Below are 16033 nucleotides of genomic sequence, written 5' to 3'. Positions count from 1 at the left end.
GTCAGGAAATGCTATTTTATGGCCGGAATGGAGGCCATAAAATCACACAGAATCACAAAATAACAGGGTGGTTTGGGTTGGAAAGAACCTTAAGGATCATCTAGTTCCAACCTCCCTGCCTCCCTCCTCCCTGCCTCCCTCCAACCTCACTGGAAAGCAGTGATGCTTTCCACTAGACCAGGTTGCACAGAGCCCCGTCCAGCCTGTCCTTGAACGCTGCCAGAGATGGGGCATCCACAACTTCTCTGGGCAACCTGAGCCAGTGTCTCACCACCCTCATAAGGAAGAATTTCTTCCTTATTCCTAACCTAAACCTCCCCTCTTTCAGTTTAAAGACATTCCCCCTTGTCCTGTCACTACATGTCCGCCATCTGTCTTGTAAGCTCCCTTCAGGTACTGGAAGGCCACAACTAGGTCACCCTGAAGCCTTCTCCAGGCTGAAAAAATCCAGTTCCTTTTACCTTTCCTCATAGGAGAGGTGCTCCATCCCTCTAATCATGTTGGCGGTCTGGACTCTCTCCCATAGGTCCTTCCTGGGCTGAGGATGCAGTTGGATGCAGCACTCCAGGTGGGCTCTCACCACAGCAGAGTAGAGGGGCAGAATCACTCCCTCACCTGCTGGCCATGTTGCTGTCTATGCAGCCCAGGACAAAATTGGCTTTCTGGCTGTGAGCACACATTTCTGGCTCATGTCCAGCTTCTCATCCACCAGCACCACCAAGTCCTTCTTGGCAGGGCTGCTCTAGATCTGCTCATTCCCTAGCCTCCATTGATAACAAGGGTTGCCTTAACCCAGGTGCAGCACCTTTGACTAGGTCTTGTTAAACCTCATGAGATTCCCATAGGCCCACTTCTCAAGCTCGTCCAAGTCCCTCTGGATGGCATCCCAGCACCACTCAGCTTGGTGACTTCTGTAAACTTGCTGAGGGGCACTCGATCCCTTTGTCTATGTCATTAATGGAGATGTCCCCAACACTTGTCCCAGTATGGACTGCTAATGGTTCTCAAGAGTTTTGTCTAAAACCATAAAATAAATTTCTGCATTTCCAGGTGAGCACTGCAAAAATTTAATCATCTTACATGATTTTTCAGTTTCTGGGAAGAAAACACTTTAAGGGATAACCTTCAATGTTGATGGATAAAATGACAATGAATAAGGGAAAAGTTCAGTGCAGAGACTTCTACTAAAGATGTCTGCAATAAAAGTTGGCCTCATTAACTTAATAAAAACAAGAAAATGATTATAAAAAATAATTATCTCTTGAGCAAACAAACAGTGCTTTCCTTATATTTCCTTCTGTCTTCGAATGCTATATGTAACTACAGAAGGCACAAGAGTTTCACACAGGTCTGATTTTTCCGGTAGATAGTGTCCCTTTAATGCCAAAGAATCAGATTTTTCATTAAGCTGAAGTGAGGCACGGGGAATTTTGCTAATAAAGACAGGACTGTAAGGAGCTCAAACTTCTGAAGGGAAAGATAAAAAAGGAACCTGCAGGAATATCATTAGCACCCAAGACCTAATTCTCCCTTTAAAATAAAACCTGAATACAGACAACAGCTAATGTGAGAATTTGCAAAAACACAGAGGTCTTAATTTTTATGTTTATTGAATTATAATTACTTTCCTCTACAACCACTCCTTTGCAAACCTTTTGTTTGAGATGGAGCATGAGACCTCTCTGTTCCTACAGCACCTGTTATCCTTGAGATGTCTTATCAAATTGTAAAAGTGGACGGCTGGTACTTGATAGCACCTTCAGCTGCAATATTTGATGTGCTCATACCAGTTTCCCAGACCTTCCCATGTTGTATAAGAACAATTGTTTGCACTTGAAATTCTGAGCATGCTGTCACTTCCAGAGTATGTAACTTGGAATTCCCGGGAATTTCCAAGAATAGACTACAATTTCCAAGCACTAGGCAAATATCTGTACATAAGGCGATACACCAAAATGGATCAGCTAGCTGATCACGAGCACTTGGAAGGATTAATATGCGAACAGTATGTTTTAAATTTTGCATTCAGGATGGTTGCAGTCTTATTGCTTGACGATTTGGCAGTCACACATAGGATTTCTATAACACACACTTTAACTAGTATACAAAACCTCAGATTGAGATGACAAATAAATCTCCTGAGTTACAAACTAAGAACAGTAAGACCTTTTCTGTGATGGCATTTTAGAAGCTGCATGTTGTGCCAGTTCTGTAGGCAGATCCCTGCACTCTCCACAGGCCCTCGGGAGTAAGAATGACACTTGCAACAATCTCATTGTAGGACTAAAACTTAGAACCTTGTAAAAATAGTTTGACATTAATTTATGTTCCAGAAAATCATAGAATCATAGAATGGTTTGGGTTGGGACCTTATAGATCACCTAGTTCCAACCTCCCTGTCATGGGGGCACAAATGTCTTATGAATATACATTGTGAAGTATCGTATCACACCAAGAGTCCATTTGATATTCTTAATACCTGTCTGGCTTGACATACCTTGACACATCCACTGAAATCTTTTTGCATACTTGTATCAGCTGTGACATCTCTGTAGTTCAGAAGAAAAATTGTGGCAAATCATTTTTAAGAATGACAAAAAAATTATTTTTTTAAATAAAGGAATTCATGCATTAAAATTATGAAAGACTGAGGAATCATCTTCTGACTCTTGAAATTAATAAAACAGGTACCTAAAATGAGAGCTGGGGCTTCTTATACAGTCATTAGACTATCCAAGGAAAATTCAGGTCATATGAGATCCTATGTTTCTAAGTTCTTAAGTAAGTTAGGCACAGAAGATACACTATATGATTAAGCTACTAGAGAGCATCTAGAGGATGGCAATGAAGGTGGTGAGGGGACTTCACCTAAGGAGCAGCTGAGTTCACTTGGCTTGTTGAGTCTGGAGGAGACTGAGGGGAGACCTCATCACAGTCAGCAGCTTCTTCACGAGGGGAAGTGGAGGGCAGGCACTGATCTCTTCTCTCTGGTGACCAGTGACAGGATCTGAGGGAATGGTATGAAGCTGTGCCAGGGGAGGTGGAGGTTGGGCAACCACCTGGTTGGCCACTGGAACAGGCTCTCCAGGAAAGTGATCACAGCACCAAGCCTGGCAGAGTTCAAGAAGCATTTGGACAACACTGGCAGGCACATGGTGTGATTCCTAGGGTTGTGCTGTGCAGGGCCAGTTGAACTTCAGTGATCCTTGTGGGTCCTTTCCAACTTGAGATATTCTATGATTCTATGATTCTAGTCTATGCTGATATCCATTTATCAAGCTGGAATAGATCAAAATCTCAAGTTATTGGTAGTAAAATATCATCTCTGTTTCTCGATTAAATAGTTAATTATTTTATTTATTTATCTTCTGAAAAGACAGTGAGTGTACAGTTTAAAAACTCTGGAACATTTCTTTCTTTCATTCCTCTGCAGAAGCCAGCAGGGGATAGCTTAGGCGCTGTAACACAAAGTAAAATCACAGCAGCTACAAGCTGAGTTGCAACCAACAAATTCAACCTCTTCTGTTATTTTTACTAATAGCTGAGGTCATGTGAAATGACTGACCTGTATGTGGGATGACAACCAGAAAGAACTTGAGAATCTGTATGCTCAGACACATCAGTTCTCTCTGAGATTTTTTAAAAACTGTGCCCTACCATGAAACAATCACACGAATTCCCACATTACTTCTTTAGAACAAATGACTTTGAGAAAATCAGTATTTCACTCCTTGCCAAGATTTTTTCTTGCAAATCACAGAATTTACATTTCAATTAATGATCTGGAAAACTTGATGTATTTGGAAGAAAGAGTGGGTTTGTGCTGTTTGTGCTTCCTTCAGTTGTATACATGAAGCCAGAGAGGTTTATTCCTTAAGAAAACTAAGGGAAAGGTCATGTTCACATGTTTTTTTTCACTCTGGAAGTGTGTATCATCCCTTCAGTAACAGAAATATTACTAATTCACAACAGTGCTATAGGAATTTCCATAATAGATTTCCATCAGGAAAAATGTCTTCAGAAGCCTTTTTGTTGCCATATTAATGGTACTGATAGACAGGTTTGCCTACATGTCTTTCAACAAGAAGTATACAATTTGTCAGTGTTATTTCTGATATTTCTGTAAGCAAACAAGCTGAAATGCATATGTGTTTAAATATAATAATGGGCTTCTCTGTTGTTTTTTAGGACTTATATGCTTATGTTTCCTACATGTACCAGTTGATTCTCCCCCTAACCTTTGAGCCCAGTGGAAAATTTCCATCAGACCTCACAAGGGGTCACAGTCTCAGATATTACAATCCTGAAGGCTTCAAGAATTAAGGAACTATTAAGAGAGAGAGCATATTCACTGATAAGAAAGCTAATAAGCTTTCTCCTTTCTAGCCATCAGAGAATTCAAATGGAGCAGACCGAAAGAGAAATACAGAACTACTTGCTTTCACTTGCAAATCATGTAAAGAATGTGACAGTTTAAGGCCCCACCAGTTTGCAATAGGTAGCTGGTGAACAGAGAGCAGCATAGCAGTGGGCTTCTAATGAATTAAACAGGGCTATGCAGTTCCAACAGTTGACTTCTGGAATAAAGTCCTATAAGACCAAGATCTGGTTTCTAAGAGGGGTATGAAGGTGGTTTTATTGACAAATCCTGAAAAACACTTTTAACTGTGTGCAATGTTACTAGCAGTGTTGGCAACACATGTCCAAGGCATAACCTCTTGAACTGGTTAAATGAAAATGTGATTCATCTGCAAACATTTTTGCCCTGGTGGTATCTTCAAGACTGAAGAGAAGTAGCAATTACCTATACATTTTCCTTCTTACATTTGAGGTGCTTCAAAAGAGACAGACTGGTAAGATAATGTCTTGGTATCTTATTGTTTCAAGGGAGATCAAAAAGTAAATATGCTGGTTAAACAGCTGCAGTGATAGAAAAGTTTTAGGTGAGCAGTAGCTTTCTGGGACAGGACTTGAGTGGGCCCTTCTTTATTCTGTAAAATAACAGTATAAAAGAGCTAGACCTCTGTGTTTTATGATGTCAGATCAGATCTCTGATTTGAAATCAGACATGGACTATGGTTGTATAGAATGGCTTTTTAGTTGCAGAGCTAGTGTGGAGTTTTATTTGGAATTTTTTTGTGTACCAGTAATTATTCCTAAACATGGGTTCAAATTAGATCTATATTATCAATAATTTGTCACCCATTTTAAACATTATGAGAATTATCAAAAAAATTGTTAAAATGTAAACAAAGTGGGTTTTTGCCAAATGCTGAAGAAGAATAATTTCAAATAATTAATTAAAACAAATAGCTAAAATGGCTATGGGAAATCTAACAAAACCCGGTAGTGTCATGATTTTCTTTTAGAAGAGCCTTTGTCTTTGTAAAAAATACTATTTCCATTTAGCAAATTCCTTGTCTTTTTAAATTTCAAATAATTCTAAGACACTACTGGAGACAAATCAGCATCGCTACAGAGAAAGATCTTTTTTGCAAAGCAATGAATACAAGGAAGTCTACTGATATAATTGATTTTTAACTTTCAAAAAGCCTTTGACCTTACTGCCCACAAGAGGCTACTGAGGACATCAGTGTTGTGATCCCACTTCTGCTTTCATCAGTAGCATTCTTTACTCATGTGACGCCCCATTAACATTAAGGACCTAGCAGTTTGCCCACATGGAAGAAATTGCAGTCGGCTCCTACCCAGACACTGATAGGGTATTATACGATAAAGCGACACTGAGACCTGGAATAGTGTTCCTCACTCTAAATGTTTCCTTGTTTTCTGCTACTTGCTTGATTTTTTTTTTTTTTTAGGTTATAAGCCCTTTGGAACAGAGACTATTCTCCACAGTGACTAGCTGTAGACCAAGCAACTAGCGGGTTGTGCTTTACAGAAGTTTGTGAAATGTGGTAGGTGCATAACTGTCTGCAGAATAGGGGCTTCTTTGTGCATTACATCACGGCACAGTCATGATAGGCTGCCCCACAGTTCTGGGTCCATAACTACAGAAGTAATAAGCCCTAAAAGATCTCTCTTAATTTGAGAACAAAGCAATATTTAATTAAACTAGGAAGAAACAAAGTGTGACCCTTTCTTCATAGTTCTTTTTACAGTAGTGTATAATTAGTGCATGGAACTTGCCATCTAAACGTACTCCCAAGCCCCAGTGTTCAGAGCAGTGTCAGGAAGCATTTGGTTAGGAAAGGGCATAGTTTATTGGGAAAATAACTTATCCCCCAGTTAAGAACTGCCCAAGTGCAGCCTGAAGAGATGCTTGTTTCATTCTCTATAATATACAAGCTATGTTGAGGCATTGCCTATAAGAATTTCATCCCTTTCACCTCCCAGAAGCAGTGATGGACTCATCTGGATCAATGGCAATGTAAAATGTAATATCATTGGAAAGCTCACTCCTTCCTGTAGTCTAATTTTTCTTTGACTGTTTTTAGGTCTCAAAACCTAAGAAAAAAAAGAAAGCAACTTGGTGGCAGCCAGAATTTTAAATGCTCAAAGGAAAAATTCCTCTGAAACACGACAGGCTGCTGATTTACATTACAGGTACTCTGTCAGATATTTAAAAAGTGTTTTATCTTATCTTGTATAAAGTTTGTGCCAGCATCCCTAACTTAAGCTCAGGACAACACAGGCAGAAATGGGATACAGGCATCTCCTGGCATATACTCAGATAACTGGCATCTGTGTAGTAAGTGTGACATGCTCCAGATACCTCATGTTTATATTCACTTGAAGTGCAGTTGATCTATGTATGTGTGCTGGCCACTTATCAGGGCAGCCATCATTTGGTCTGCACTACTGCACATCCAGTCAGGTTGCTAGCTATCCAGAAATCCCAGATATGAGACCAAATTCCTGTTTTTCTGTTGGTGCAAAATTTAGGGGGTGAGAGCAAGAAAGGACATGCATGGAAAGAATTAAGATATGTAAGTGAATACCCAGCTTTTTATTAAAGAAAGGATTGCTCCTCCACTAACCACAACAGTGCTGTTTGTCTCGAGTTTGCCTCCCCAGCTCCCAGGACATGGTCTGAGGAAATGGCAAGGGCAGAGCAGAGCAAGACTGCTGTTTCCAAGCCTTCTTCAGCATGCTCCAGGCATGGCATGGCCCAGCACCACTGCTTTCTTCCAGTGGTATCTGTGGCATGAGGAATGGAGCTAGGAGTGGGGTTATGGCAGTAGTGTCTGGGTGGGAGCAGGGTAGTGATGAAAATGCTTGAAATGAGCATGCAGCTTCTCCCTGCTTGCAACTGTGGTGCAGCCATTATCTCCTGGCAGTATCCCTCCCAGCACTGCCTTCAGGATTTCTCTCTCCCCCTGTACCATACACCCTGTGTGTTCGTGCTACACAGTGAAAATAACCACATAATTCAATAATTGTTGGGCTGAGAATGTTCCTTTGTGAGGGAAAAGAGGAAAACCTCTTAAAATTGCCAGTCTAATGATTATGAAAAATCTGTTGATTTTTAGGCTCTACTGCATAGCTGTATGTATAGCTTATTATTATTATTATTTATTAAAAAATTAGAAAATGCTTGCTAAATATTATCCAATCCATCGCTCTTCAGAACAAGTTATCATTTTTGAAGTTCCAGTCCTACAGGTTTGCAAATGTCATTGCACATGACTGGAGAATTACAGACTCTAACTAATAACTTTACTCATGAGCAATCCTAGGAAACTTAATGCATTCACTCAAGTCCATAAGTATTTACAGAAACAAGATCCAATTGTTCTGGAAATACATATATTTTGTGTGTTTATAATTTGTTATGTCTGAGCCATTGTCTCATGTCTGTTGTGATGACACTCCTGTTTACTTTTGAGTGGAAACAAGCTGGTTTGGATTTTCCTTCTAAATATTTTGGCATGCTTGTCTACGCGTGTTTGTCTTTTTAGATGTCATCCTGACATCTGTACTTTGAAAAATATAACCTTCTCAGCCTGAAATGCTGTTCTCGTAGCTATAAGATTATATAATGACGTATTTATCTCTGTCCATTAAGCATCACACTCTTATTCAAAGAAAGTTTTTACAAGTTTTTGAATATCATAAGAAGAGTCTTGAATCTCAGTTTAAAGTCTCAAAACCTTTTTGCTCATATACATTGAGATTTACACTGTGTCCTGAGAATCTATAGTAACATTTAATTTGCAATAACAAGAAACAACAAAATAACCTAGGAGGGGTATTTTGCCTGTAATTCTTGATGCCTTGGCTTTTGTTTTTTCTAAAAATTGCAAAGGGTGAATTCAGCCCATGGGTTTGTAAGCAATAGGGATTAAACATAGTTATAATTCAATTCAAGCCATGCTGAATTAAAGCCATGCTGAAGTGGTTGCAAGAAGAAGAAAGGCACAATTTCCTCATAGTGACACTTCAAAGAGAAGTCTTAGTCGTGTAAATCTGGCTGCTCCAGTTCCAACAAGGGTAGGAATCATGTGTGTATGTAATCAGCCTTTTGCCTACAGAGCGTTTAGAGCTTTCACAGCAGCACTGCAGGTTACACAGCTCCTCCTAAACCAAAGGAGGACCGTGGGACTTCATTCACCATGTCCATTCAGCAACCTGTCATGAGGCTTATTGGGCAGAGTCAGTTGCTCTGATCAGTCTTGATCCCTACAGTCGTTTCACAACAATGCAAGACTTTTTATATTTACACAAAGTTTGCTATTTCACTATGTTTTTGTGAGTGCTTTTTGGACCGCTCAGCCAGCTACTTGTGCACAAAATATGTCAGGTATTTTTTCAGTTTGCTAGCATGAATATTGTTCCTGATGAACCTTATATGATTATTCAGCAACAATTTGTTTTCCTTTAGGGATAAAAAAAGCCTTTTGGTAAAAGGGAGCTTCTTGACATCCATCCAGGATCTAGGTGTTACTGTTGCACAAATGATCTTTTTCATGCATTTTCATTCCATTTTCACACTTTCCTTATATATGAACTTGAAATGTTCTTCATTTGTTTGTTTTAATGAGAGTCTGTGGCAAGACATGGACTTCCTGCAAGACTCCATGGTCTTAGGACATGTGAGCCCTCAGGTCACATAGCACATGGGGTATTGCATGTCAGGCTCCATTTTCAAACACGTGCATCAGCATACAACCTACAAACAGCTCTTAAATGTAAGCAAATACCCTCAATAATTCCTGAGTAAAACATTCACATCGCCTTATTTTGCCTGGTTGCTCTGACAACGCTGTGTTGGTGTCCAGAGTGTTTCTCTGACTTTTATGAAGTGATCAGTGTTCAGCAAACACCAGCCTTGCATGTCAACCATGAGATGTGATGCCATCTCATGCTTGGGAAAATACATGGCACATGCTTAGGACTGCTTATTCACATAGCTACCTAACCAGATGTCAAAGCAATGAGTAATAGGGAGACTCAGCAAGTTACTAATCAGCTATTAATTGTGCGCTTCAGTAATTGGCTTCTGCTGAAAGCCAGTTTTCCACAGGCCACAATTTTAGGATGGAAATGGCAAGTTAAATGAGCACATAAAGATGCTGTGGTTAACTTTGTCAGTCAGTAGATGGCTGTATTGCTTCTAGCCATCTTCAGGGAATGGCATTGTATTCCCATGGCCAAGAAAGAGAGCGCCCTTCCCCAGGGATACAAGGAGCCACTGACAGTGCACACAGACCTTTTCACTTCGGTTTTTTTTCAGAAGGTTCAATTTGCACACAATACTTTTATTTCATTATTTGTTAGTTGCACAAAATCTTTGTAACTCTCTGCTTGAGCAGTCTATCTGTTGCTGTTTTATACAGCTTAGGTTAAGTAATTATCATCTGCTCTTGACATTGCCTTATTTCTCAACAACAGGTTACAAATGTGCCAATATGAAGGGACTGGTTATTTCGACTGTTTGAAAGTGGTGTGTGAGTTTCTTCAGCTATGTGTGGGCTCAGCTCTGTGAGCTCAGCTCTGTATTCATAGTCTGTTCTGGTTCCTTCTCATTCTCACCTTGTGGCCTAGCAATTGTACAAGTGATGGGTTTCCTGTCAGTTTAAAACATGCCAACACTCACATCACCAAAAAATTACAATTGCTTCATTGATTAGATGCAGCATTGAAAATGAATAAGGACAGAGTTCAAGCTACTCTTCCCTTCCAAAGAAACAGTCACACCAAATTGGAATTGCCAGGGCATCAGGAGGAAGCTTGCAGTGTTAGGCTCTCTCTATTCTGCAGAAAAAAACAACATTTCAGTTACCCAGAAAATCTATTAATGAGTTTTCTCATGCATTAAATGACCACACAAAACCCTCTTCTCCTCTGCCCTAAAAACACAAGCCAGCGTGATGCCAGAAGAGCTCAGTGGTGGTAGAATTTGCAATGGTCACAAGGATATTGTATTGGTTGCAATGGAAAGAAATGAAAAAAGAGACAAGTTTATTCTTTGGCAACTGTGGGCAAGTACATAAAAATTACCAGGAGGCATAAAAAACTCAGGAGAAAAAATAATAAACACTTTCAGATGCAGGTGGATTTATGTTCAGAAGTTGGTGATACTATCTGAGTTCCTGAAGCACTCTCATGGTACAAGGAAAGCAGCCTGTAAGGAGGATCTGCAGTCCTCTGAAAGCACTGGGAATGTTTTTAGGGGTTTCAATAGCCCATAGAGCTGCCAAATGTCATGCATTTCACTAAGGCTAGTGAGGACCTTCTCACGCTGACCTGGCTCTCAGCTGGTCTCTCAGGCACTCAGACTGGTGATGGGAAAATGTGTCAGGCTTTGATTGTAGTTCTGTCTTTGGGCTGTTAGGGGCCCCCATGGCTCTGTTCCTGAGGCTTGTAATCATGACATGTCTGTAACTGGATTATGGCCCTAAGCAGTGGACCTGATCCATGGTAAGGGCACCAGAATAAAAGTTCCCAAGCTGAGGCATCTGCCCTTAGTTACAGCAGCATCCCCTCCAACATTTTACTCCACAGGTAAAGTAGCTTCTACCTGTAGAAAGTCCAAGTCAGAGCGTCCACTACTTTCCTCACCCAGCAATGTCTTACCCATCCATCATCCTTCTGCCACTGAAACCAGCTGGGTCTCTCCAGCACTGCACTACAGCATACCTCTGCTCTGCATGATTTAGATTAGTGTGTGTTGCCTGCTAGTCTGAAAATTGTTTGCAAGCATGTGTAAAATTGCACAAAGAGAGCGGGGTACCATTTGGAACTGCTGTTTCAGTCCTAGTCTGGGGCAATATAATGAGGACAATAATAATTACAAAATCAGAGAAACAGTAGTAGCTGAGGTCCATCAAATTTTCAACTTGGGGAAAATGGCTGCAGTCAAGGAATGACTGTGGAAATGCATGTGGAAGTGAATGACCAAGGTCTGGAACAAGATGGGATTTATATTGCCATAGGTTTCATAGTGAATGGCAAAAACCATCAAACAGATTGAAATAGCAGGGGAATTCATCTAGAAAATGCTGTCTTGAGAGCTATGAGAATGTGGAATAGTAAAAATCCCTATTCAATGAGTGATCAAGAGAGATATTTAACCTTTCTTGCACTGTACACATACAAAAACTTGTGTTAGATGGTTACAAGCTTTAAAGAAAGCTGACCTATTTTGTTGTTTAAAATATTCTGAGACTTCCATGGAGACTTATCTGATGCCACCTATATATAATGACCTAGATTTTAAAAACAGTTGGGAAGCAGATGTCTGGAAATCTGCTGTGAATTTTAACATTTTCCATGCAAAGATTGAGTGTAAACTTGCAGTTTAATTTCACATATGAAAGACTGAAATGCTCTTAGGACTTCCCAGTTATATCATTAGGATCATCTTGTTGGAGAGATGACCATGAAGTGACAACAAAGCCATCCTTTCCCAGCCAGGTTCCTGCCTTAAAGGACACTCAGGTAAGCACAGGTCTAAAGTCATTACTATCTAATAACTGTGTAGTTGTCTGTGTGCCATATCTTAATGTGCTTATTACTAAATGGGTGTCAGTGTCACAAAATTCACTGGCACCACTAGTGCCTGCTGTCTGAGTTATCACAGTGACCAGCAAATGAAGCAGCAAAGAGAATGAATTACTTTGCCAAAATGAAGCACTCAATAAAACAGATATTTGATGATCTAAATGAAACAATTTAGAGGATGGCTTCCCCTCTCCTCAGATTAACAGACTTCAATCTGCAGGTTTTTCTTCCCAGCTATTTTCTCTGGAACTCACTCAACCATCCAAAGCATGGACTATGTGAAGTGGCATTTCTAGAGTTCAGCAGGCAGGCTGCCACAAGAATCTCTTCTACTCCTATTTTAACATGAATTTCTATGAGTTGGGGAAACAAAATCAAGTAGTCATATTATTGAAAGGGAATAGCTGGCAGAAAATATTTGGGGGGGGGGGGAAGGAAAGGAAACTAGAATGTCCCTTTTTGAATTTTAAATAGGAAAAAGTATCCCAGAGCATCATAGGCTCAGGGGTCCAAAGGTCAGCAGAAACAATAAGTAGTAAGCCTTAAAAAAATAAATAATGTAGAAGAGGGGAAAAAAGGAAAAATTGTAAAAATAAGCAAAAGCAAGTTAAAGGGTAACTAGTGAGATAAATAATACTGATTTCCAAAGAATATTTCAGCTGACAGCAATGGGATACAAATATGTTTTTAGTGGAAGCTGACCAAAGATAACTAAAAATTGGTCTTGGGCGCATAATTGGCTTGACTGTCACAGCTATTTAAATAAGAGTTTTGAAATTATGAAAGCAGTTCTGTGATACTGCTGAAAGTAGTAATTAAAATAAAGCAGGCATTTCTGCAGGCTGCTAGTGAGAGTTTCCAAGGAAAAGGTTTGATTAGAGTTTGTTCTTGAAAACCTCTCTTCACAGCTTTTGGAGACCAGTGTACACATGGAATCAGAGAAAAGTAGAATTAACTATGCACTTTTCTCCCACAGTTTCATCAAGACCTTAGTGAATCACAGTCTCCTTATAAAATAAATTCTCATTTTAATCCCTTGCAAGTTGCAGAAGTGTGATTCCTGTTACACAAACAAGGATGACTCCAGACACAACAGTTATGTCTTGAGCAATATCAAGCTAGAACATCTTTCACCAGGGCAAATAAAGACCAAAAATTATAAAATACTATGAAATCATGTTATCCATTTTAGCAGATGTCGAGGAATATTCTGTGTTATAGTAGTAATACTGAATGAAGTCAGGGCTAGTATTAAAGTGATTATTGTTGTGCAGAATGATAACAATAGCAGACATATGTGCTATGAATTGTAACATACCAGGTACTTGTTCAGATGAATCTTTGCAAAAATTAAGTCTAGTGCAATAAATTGTAGAGCTTCTGCTTCTCAGAAGAACATGCTTTGAACTATATCCTGTAACTATTTGGTGGTTACTCTTGCCACTCTTTTTATTTCCTGACTGTAGTCTCATTCGTATAAGATGATGTTCCCTGAGTCTATTGAAGTCCAGTATGAGAGGGGACTTCGAGCTATTTTATGCTTGCCTCATGGCTTTGGGTGAGGCCAGCACCAAGGGTATCTGTATGTCAACTGGAAGGACCAGGTGGAAACCCTGGGTGAAGGAAGGCTTGGAACAGTGCAGCAGAAGCACAGAGTCTGAATAGAAGGCAAGCAAAAACCTCGGGATGGACAGAAAACCAATGCTACCAGATGCTTTAAGATCACCTAAGTAACATCCAGTAATTTTCACTTAACTGTTCTTTCAACTTTGTTTCTACTTCTCAGTGAGGTATTTCAGGACTTCAATAAAATGCACGTCTTTTCAACTTTTCAACTGTGTTTCAACTCTGTTACAACTGCAACACAAAGAAGCTTTGCCAATGCCTCCCTTTCTTAAGGGCACTTCTGCAGTGGAGAATTTAAACCTCACAGAAGCCAATATGGTATCGCTTTCAGCAAAATGGATTTTGTACATGATTTTTTTAACTGCAAATGGAACTAAACTTTTGTTAGTGAATATTGAGATTTCCAGAAATGACTAGTTATTGCCTATCTTTTATGCCAACTTCAATTAAGAATAACTCAGGTAAAAAAATGTAGCCACTTAACCATCTCATAGCTTGCAAAGTTCTCTTCTCAACAATTTATAGTTTATGCTCCCTACAAACATGACAAGAGTCAATCCCCAGAAGTTAAATAAACCACATCCTCTGTGAATATACCAGCCCCCAACCATCTGCAGAAGGCCTGAGAAAATAGAGCTAGTAGTATAACCCAGAAGGTCAATAAACTGATTCTTTCAATTCTGCACTATTTTGGATTTGGAGATAAAAGCCAGGATGTGATCTTTCTGAGGCTGTTGCTTCTCTATCTAGAGCTGCATGTTCATAAACTAAAGACAATTCAGGGCTATGTGAAGTCCTCAGCTTTTCGCATTTATTTGATACTTCCTAATTGCCATTCCCCTCAGTGATAGGATGATTGAAATTTCTATGATTCCTGTTGTAGCTATTTTGCAGGCTTCCTTTATCTACATAAACATTTCCTGTTCTGCTTTCTCATCCTCCCCCAGTGTCCCATAATGGCTTCCTATTGTCATTTTTTTACCATTTCTTTCACTTCAGTCCAACTTGTTTTTCACTGATGACAACTCGGTCTGTAATATTTCTTGGGTTAGAAATATGTCACAGCTTCTCCCCAAGTGAACGGGTTTTCTGTGTGCTACTAAATGCTTTAGAAAACCTTTGTGGCATAATGTTTCAAATTCTTGACGGCATCTTAATTTGACCAGAGCTGGGGCACATCTGGTTCAAGTTCTACATCTTACCCTTTCATTAGCTATTTCTGCCATTCATTTGTATAACTGGGTAGATTATTATTCATAAAACACCATAGGTGTAATTCAGGTACAGTTTAGGTGCTGCATTTCTCTGTTATTTATACTTTACCTCTATAATGATTTACTATGGCACTTGTGGTCTGCCTGAGATAGTTACAGACCACACAGCAAAAAACAGAGGAAAGATCAATGCTGAACAGCACCAGTATGGAAGCTAGTTCATTGAAGTCAAGTCACAGTCAAGCCAAAAAAGAGGAATCTTGAGGAGGTTCTTAAGTCTTTGTTATGTGGAATAAGAGAGGCAGTGCATACTGAGGAAGGTCTGGGAAATGAGCCTGAGTGATGTTTGTCTATCCTCACCCCCACTGTTGTGCTCTGACCCAAAAAACTTGCCTCCAGTGACTGCTTAATCCATTTACCTCTGCTCCCTCTCCTGCTGGCCTTAAATCATACTAGTCACTTTTACAGCCTTTGCTTCTTATTGTCTTCCTTTCTAGCCATAAAATTTATTAATATCCCCCAGCTACCACCACTAGCCTTGTCCTCCTACTAGCCCTACCAGTCTCTTGTTTTTTCTATGCCTTCCATTCTGTGTGTCATCATCACGTGCAGTTAATCTGCAGCACATTTTGCTGACAGTCACCTAAACCTCACCTACACTATAGCCTAGGGGATTATCCCAGTAACACTTAAGGGTGCTTTAGGCTCTCTTTGGTGCTTTCCATTGCAAAAATGTACAAGCCTGATCCTTTTCCCTCCCCTGAAGCCCTTTCATGAAATAGGACTTTGCAACATGTAACTGCATCCTTCTCTGAGATGGTGAGTGACTCCATCCTGTACACCTGAAGGTCCTGTTCTGTTAGTGCATTTCAGTTCTCAAGTAAGAGTGCTCCTCATTAACTCATATGTATTCCCATCATAATTGTCATTATTGTGTATGGCCACCAAATAAATTTTTTTACATCACTTTACTAAAAAAAGTGGCCATTTTTTAGGGTGCTGCATGTTGTTTAAGAGGAAAATGTTGTTAACATGGCTTCACCTAAATCTGAGGATTGTGTTGGTTATTCCTCAGCTGGAATGTCTCTCCAACAGTTCTTGTCTTTTGAGAAATTAGTAGATATAATATAATTAAAGTAAGAGACAAAGGAGATAATTTAGCAGGCAATATATCAGTGCTTCTGTTGAAGGAAGGATTAGAAGAGAATATAGAATATAGAATATAG

Source organism: Manacus vitellinus, unplaced genomic scaffold (assembly GCF_001715985.3).
Source record: "Manacus vitellinus isolate BGI_N305 unplaced genomic scaffold, ASM171598v3 scaffold_3_pilon, whole genome shotgun sequence".
NCBI classification, from domain to species: Eukaryota; Metazoa; Chordata; class Aves; order Passeriformes; family Pipridae; genus Manacus; species Manacus vitellinus.
The sequence above is the reverse complement of the archived record's forward strand: the minus strand, read 5'-3'. Positions refer to the sequence as shown.